The sequence below is a fragment of the Trichomycterus rosablanca genome, unplaced genomic scaffold, assembly GCF_030014385.1.
Source record: "Trichomycterus rosablanca isolate fTriRos1 unplaced genomic scaffold, fTriRos1.hap1 scaffold_185, whole genome shotgun sequence".
NCBI lineage: Eukaryota > Metazoa > Chordata > Actinopteri > Siluriformes > Trichomycteridae > Trichomycterus > Trichomycterus rosablanca.
Window position 1 is genome coordinate 90477 of NW_026947013.1, and position 6271 is coordinate 96747.

The 6271-nt window shown below is 39.9% G+C and overlaps 1 long non-coding RNA gene and 4 other non-coding genes across 5 annotated transcripts; 1 reads left to right on the forward strand and 4 right to left on the reverse strand.

Moving 5' to 3' along the window:
• Positions 1-1159: 1159 nt before the first annotated feature.
• LOC134306069 (uncharacterized) lies at positions 1160-3047 on the reverse strand. The gene is made up of 4 exons (XR_010008896.1): positions 2984-3047; positions 2071-2248; positions 1280-1342; positions 1160-1183 (listed from the first exon to the last, which is right to left on the reverse strand). It is a non-coding gene; the product is annotated as an uncharacterized LOC134306069 (long non-coding RNA).
• trnas-uga (transfer RNA serine (anticodon UGA)) lies at positions 2707-2788 on the reverse strand. Its single transcript has one exon. It is a non-coding gene; the product is annotated as a tRNA-Ser (tRNA).
• Positions 3048-3716: 669 nt separating the features above from the next.
• Positions 3717-3798, reverse strand: trnas-uga (transfer RNA serine (anticodon UGA)). The gene has a single exon. It is a non-coding gene; the product is annotated as a tRNA-Ser (tRNA).
• A 1326-nt stretch (positions 3799-5124) lies between these two features.
• trnas-uga (transfer RNA serine (anticodon UGA)) lies at positions 5125-5206 on the reverse strand. Its single transcript has one exon. It is a non-coding gene; the product is annotated as a tRNA-Ser (tRNA).
• A 749-nt stretch (positions 5207-5955) lies between these two features.
• trnas-uga (transfer RNA serine (anticodon UGA)) lies at positions 5956-6037 on the forward strand. Its single transcript has one exon. It is a non-coding gene; the product is annotated as a tRNA-Ser (tRNA).
• The last annotated feature ends 234 nt before the right edge of the window (positions 6038-6271 follow it).

Sequence of the window (6271 nt, forward strand, 5' to 3'; positions counted from 1 at the left end):
TACAAATGAACATTCTTCTGTTGATTTGTGGTTTGTTTTTGTTTTTTAAGACAACATTGAGCTACTCTGGGCAGGGTTACCAGATTGCGACAGTAATTTTCAGCCAAAATGCATGAAAAAATGCCCAAAACACAGGATAAGCAGATGATGTTTAGCATTTCACAAATAATAAACCAGTTAAACCATCATGACGTACAAATTAATATCTTAAAATGTACAGATCAGTAATTATACATATAAAGAACAAATAATTTTTGCTTGCATGTCTTTAAAACAATTTCCAACAAAACCCGCTATTCTGGTGGAAAACAGCCCAATCTGGCAACTCTGACTGTGATACTGACCGCCCGTGAGTGCTTTGGGGGGGCGGGGGGGCTCACAGCAGCACCCGCTGCTCGGTGAGGACAGTAACTGCAGAACAATATGTGTTTTCACGTTCGAGTCTCCAAGTCTCCAGTAACACCAGAAAAAGTCGCTAGATTTGTCGCTAGTCGCTTTTTTGAAAAAAAGTCGCTAAAGGGGTCTGAAAAGTCGCTAAATATAGCGACAAAGTCGCTAAGTTGGCAACACTGCTCTCGGCTTTCCCGGTAAAAAGCTTAAATTGGTGATTCGTTCACTAAACTGTCATTTATACAACAACCAATAAAGAAAGAGATTGAAATTCCGCCCAGACTGTGAATTCTGAAGCTCTGATTGCTTTATACATCTGAATCTCTTCACCAAATGAACCGATTCATGGAGTTGTTTATGCACAACATCATAATGAAACAGAGTGAGTCGTTTCTGACTCGTTAACTCGTGATTCAGTTCGCAGCCACAAATGCGTAAATGCTCCGCAGGATCGAACAGCCTAACGGGCCGGTTTCATGTCCACTTCTTTACAGGTTGTAAAATCTACTAAAAAAAAGTACACAAAAAAACTCCTCAATTACAGTAACGCGAGTAAATGTCATTCCTTACTTTCCACCTCTGAGTTTGGGTCACAGTGTTACCCACTGATCCACCATGTGGCCCATACAGCTCAAATAATGGTGTCATTTTTAAACTCATTTATTAACAACATCAATAATAATAATAATAATAACACATTCTGAGTCTCTGGAGGATGAGTGTCTACATGTTTATGTAGTTTGGGTGTGATTTGTTAAATCATCTACTGTCACACTGCACCTGAAATAAACAGCTAACAATGCTACAAATCAGTAAATAATGTTCACAAGAACTTTTAAATAAAAAAGTTAAATGAGATGAAATCTGTAGAGCTGCTCTAAACATCTACCATTTCAGCCCCGCTGTCATGAAGTTCCCTCAGCTTCCTAATTCCTATTCATTCATGGAGACACTGGCACAAGATACAAACTGGTTTAACTAAATGTGAACTAGTTTAAAATGTTCAGTAACAATAATACCTCCAGTTACGTTCTATGTATATATTTTACCACCCTTAGAGGCATCCATGTTACAGTTTTCCATCTACATTAACAATACAAACATTAAAATTACAGATCTGTATTAACAAAACTTCTTGTGTTTTAGCCAACTTCTGTGCACTGATAAAAATAGATAATTCCATAGATAGTAAATACGCTATATGTGCATGCACAGTAGTGTAGGTTAGCTGTACGTTCATTAAATATACGTTTAATGAAATGTATTTAATAATACAGATAAATAAAGCTCATCATGTATAACACAGACTGGTGAGTATAGAAACATAATTGTGTACATCAGGTTTGGATCCTGATTTGAAACAGTGGTTAATAGAAGTGCTTCAAAATATTTATCATATTTTGTCTGATTATCTGATTTAATATTAAAGGCTTGATTATTCAGGACTAGTTAGATTTCTGTAGCAGGATTAGTTTATTTCTGTTGCGAGTGTTTTGTCTGTAGCTCAGTAGGCAGAGCTCTGGGCTGTCAATTCCCAGTTGTGTATAGCAGAAATTGTTGGACCCTTGAGCATGGCTTTAACTCTCAAAGCTCTGACCCCAGCTTCTAAACAGACTAGCTGGAACATGTTGAGTAGTTTACTCAAAATAAACGTACACTCATTTGTGTGCATGTGTGTACCTGTACTCTGTGCTGTTGTACTTTTGATGATCCACCTGACCAGGCAGCAGTTCAGTATTGGTGAGAATGAAAGGCGTGGCTTGATGATGCGGAGATCAGCGCTGCTTCCTACCTGTGCCAGTGTCTGCCCGTCAGTACCAGAGTGTAAAACAGCGCCTACACACTTCTGACCCACAGCCTGAGAGAAAGAGAGAGGGAGGAGATGATGATGGTGTCAATGAAGCGGAAAAGTCGGACTAGTTTAATTAGTTTAGGTTCCGTTTATAGATCTGGTAGATGGTGTTCGGGGCATTGATGGTGTTTGTGGGGTTGTTGGTGGTGCTGGTGGTGTTTATGACTCTCACTGTGGTTCAGTAGAGTTGGAAAAAAGGACAGAATCACAATTTCTGCTCTCTACCAGAAAATCCTGAGGTAAAGCGTTGCGTAATGTGATTTTATTGTGAACAGGATTTGAACCTAAACAGGGAGAAAGTTCAGTAGGATTCTTGTGGGACACAAAGAGGAAGGTTCACTTTATTTTCTGATATAAATATGTTACATTCATTATTATAATCTGAACACAATTATACATTTTTATCAGTGTTAAATCCACAATCCTCTGTTTCAAGGTGTGGCTCCTTAATTAAAAGTCCAGGCCGCTGTGAGCAGGGTTCAAACCTGCGCGGGGAGACCCCATTGGATTTCAAGCCCAACGCCTTAACCTCTCAGCCATCACAGCTGTATAAGGGATGATTCTTAGCTGTTTTCTGTACTGGGGTTTCCTAAATTCTGTTTTTTTTAACAATAATTTACATTATGAGACAGGATATAAACAGAATATAAAGAACATCAGACCAGCACGCTCACTTTAAAGTTAAATAATAATATAAGATTGTAATAAATGATAAAATTAGTTTAAAATCAGTTTTCTTACCTTCCGATCTTTTGCTCTTTCTGCTTTTTCTTGTTTGCATGTTTCCATGGTCTCCAGTCTGTGTGAAAGCCGCTGAGATGTTCCTCCAGTGTCGCAGTGCAGCTCAGTGATTTTGTGAAGCCGAGAGAGAGGAAAGGACAGAGCGAACCCGAGAGGGGACGAAGAGCCCGAACATCTCACGTGTCCTTCAGAGTAAGTCGTCCTATAGATCCGCTCACTACACAACAACTACGCAAACAATGAAGGTGCACAGAGACTGTTATAAAACTTTATTCATTCTTAAAATATCAATCTGTGTTTCTCTGGGATTTCAATCTTCCACCCAGTGACACTGAATTAGCAAAAAGCACAAACGTTTCATTTTACTTCAAACTGAGGTAAATAATAAACTCGCAACAGTGAAACGTGGTGGTGGTAGTGTGATGATGTGGATGCTTTGCAGCTTCAGGGCCTGAGTGATATTACAGAACCATAAATTCTGCTCTCTATCTGAAAATCCTGATATATATATATATAAAGTTAATAAAATTAACACACTGTGGTTTGTGGTTTCAGTTAATTAAATTGAACAGAACCACAGATTCTGCTCTCAACCAGAAAATCCTGAGGTAAATATTGTGATGTTACGTATAGGAGGATAACTAGTTTTACATTAATCATGATCTGATTGCAATCATACAACTTTATCAGTGTTTATCAGTATATACGTTAAGCTTTCATTAAAACTCATGATCGCTGTGAGCAGGATTTGAACCTGCGCAGGGAGACCCCATTGGATTTCAAGTACAACGCCTTAACCACTCGGCCATCACAGCTGTATGGAGGTTGTAGACCTGAAGGTGTCTGGTACTTCCTACATTAATCAATCAAATTTGGAGCATTTGTGGGTCCATCCATCCTTATACTGTAAGTTTCCCTGAAGCAGCAAAGCATCCCCACATCATCACACTACCACCACCACACTTCACTGTTAGTATGATAATCATATTGTTGTTGATGTTGTTGTTGAATTGGTTAAGTTTTTGTTAGAGAGCTCCTGTGTTCCTCAGGCTATGATGGCCGAGTGGTTAAAGCGTTGGACTTGATATCCAATGGAGTCTCCCCGTGCAGGTTTGAACCTTGCTCACAGCGCTGCTCTGTGCTTTTATTAAAACATAAATAAATACACACGTGAGCAAAGGCGGCTCGTTCATTAGGGCGATCGTGCGACGCACCACCAAAGTGCGAAAGGGAAGAAATGTTTCTATCACATTCAACCAGTGTTAAACTAGCTGTGACTGTTCTGGAGTCTGTTTTGTCTCTGAATATCGCAGTCCAATCAGTGTGGAGTTGTGTTCCGTACAGTACCGGCCCTTTCGGGGCGATCAGGCTCTAACTGAAAATCGCCCCAGATCGCTCTCATAGACTCTCATGTTAAAGCTCTTTTTTTTCGTATTGAGGGCGCTCTAATGCATTTTGAATGACTTCCGGAAGGGCTCGCACTTACGTGCCTGCGTCACACATAATCGTTCCTTATTTGGAAACTAAACGTGGTGTTCCATATTTTTATCAATGGGAGATAAACGCTGCAGATTAGACTGAGACAGCGCGATTATGTATGACACTGCTGCTACCGCGGGAATTAAAAGGGGTTCGGTTATTATTGTAAGTAGTGTTCACTTTTAGTCTTAGTAACGCCGTGTGCCTAAAATATGGTTTTGATTTATTATTATAAAGAATGAAAATAATAAATGTTAAACAGCCTAAATAAAACTGTGTATGACCCGTTATATTTTTTATAGCCTACGGTTAGGGTTGCACAGTTCTGAAAGTTTGCAACCCTAGTTGGAGCAGCTAGCACCTAAAATAAAATGCTATCTGATAAAGACTATTAAATTGTTAGTGTGAAGGCTTTACTTAAAATTATCATATTATTATTATTATTATTATTATTAGTTATTAGTTATTATTATCTCCACGTTCAAAGTTATTTGTGAGGGCAAACTGACAGATGACTTAAGATGTTAATTATTTAAGCATTAATTTACCCATTGGTCACCTTGGCCATCATCGCAACAATTGCCCCCCCCTATACAACTATAGTTATATTACATACAACTATATTCTGGTCACACTAACACATCAATGAAGATGCACACAGTCGCTGTGAGCAGGGTTCGAATCTGCGTGGGGAGACCCCATTGGACTTCAAGTTCAACGCCTTAACCACTCGGCCATCACAGCTGTACACATGTTCAGACACTTGGGGTTGATGGGGCAGCTGGAAATGCTGCCATGTGGTGTGATTGGAGATGTCTGTGGGGCCTCTGGGATATATGGAAAAGGTTTGGTGAATAGCACAGTGCTGGAGAATAGATTAGTGACTGTTAATCAAAGGAAATTAATAAAGGACCTGTGAATTATTTAATTCTAATTATTTAATACAGACTGATGTTAATCTCAGTTAAGCTTCATCCCTTATTGACACCTTGGGATCAAAAACTAGCTACAACAATGAAAACCTGAAACTAAGTCAGCTTATACCAGAAGCCTCCATTAATCAGGAGTAAGAAGCATAAACTAAAGGGAAACATTTGCAGTTGCTCTAAACAGGATTTGAACCTGAGCAGGGATAAAGTTCAGTAGGATGGTTGTGTATGGGAATATGTTACATCAATCATAACCTGTGCATTTTTGTACATTTCTATCAGCGCTGCACCCACACATGAGCAGGGTTCAAATCTGCGCGGGGAGACCCCAATGGATTTCAATTACAATGCCTTAACCTCTCGGCCATCACAGCTGTGAACGCATCATTTCCTTTCCGTTCTCTGAACTACAGATTATATTATAACATTGTTTCCCAACAAGAAACGTCGTTTCATCCTAACAGTGAAACGTGGTGGTGGTAGTGCGATGATGTGGAGATGCTTTGCCGCTTTAGTGCTGGAGTGGATGGAGGTTTCTCTACAGATGGACCAACAACTCTGGCAGCTGTGATGGCCGAGAGGTTAAGGCGTTGGACTTGACATCCAATGGGGTCTCCCCGCGCAGGTTCAAACCCTGCTCACAGCGAGTAGAAATGTTAATGACGGAGCTCCATCTTAAAGCAGAACGTTGTGGATTTAATACTGATGAAGTTGTGTGATTATAAACAGGTTGTGATTAATGAACCTGGCAGATATTTAATGATAACGTTCAGCCTTTTTCGCCCCAGATTTAAATCACGTTTACGGTGAAACTAAAGTAACACAAGCAGAGCTGGCGCTATGGGGGCGCTATGGGGGCGCTATGGGGGCGCTGGGGTGG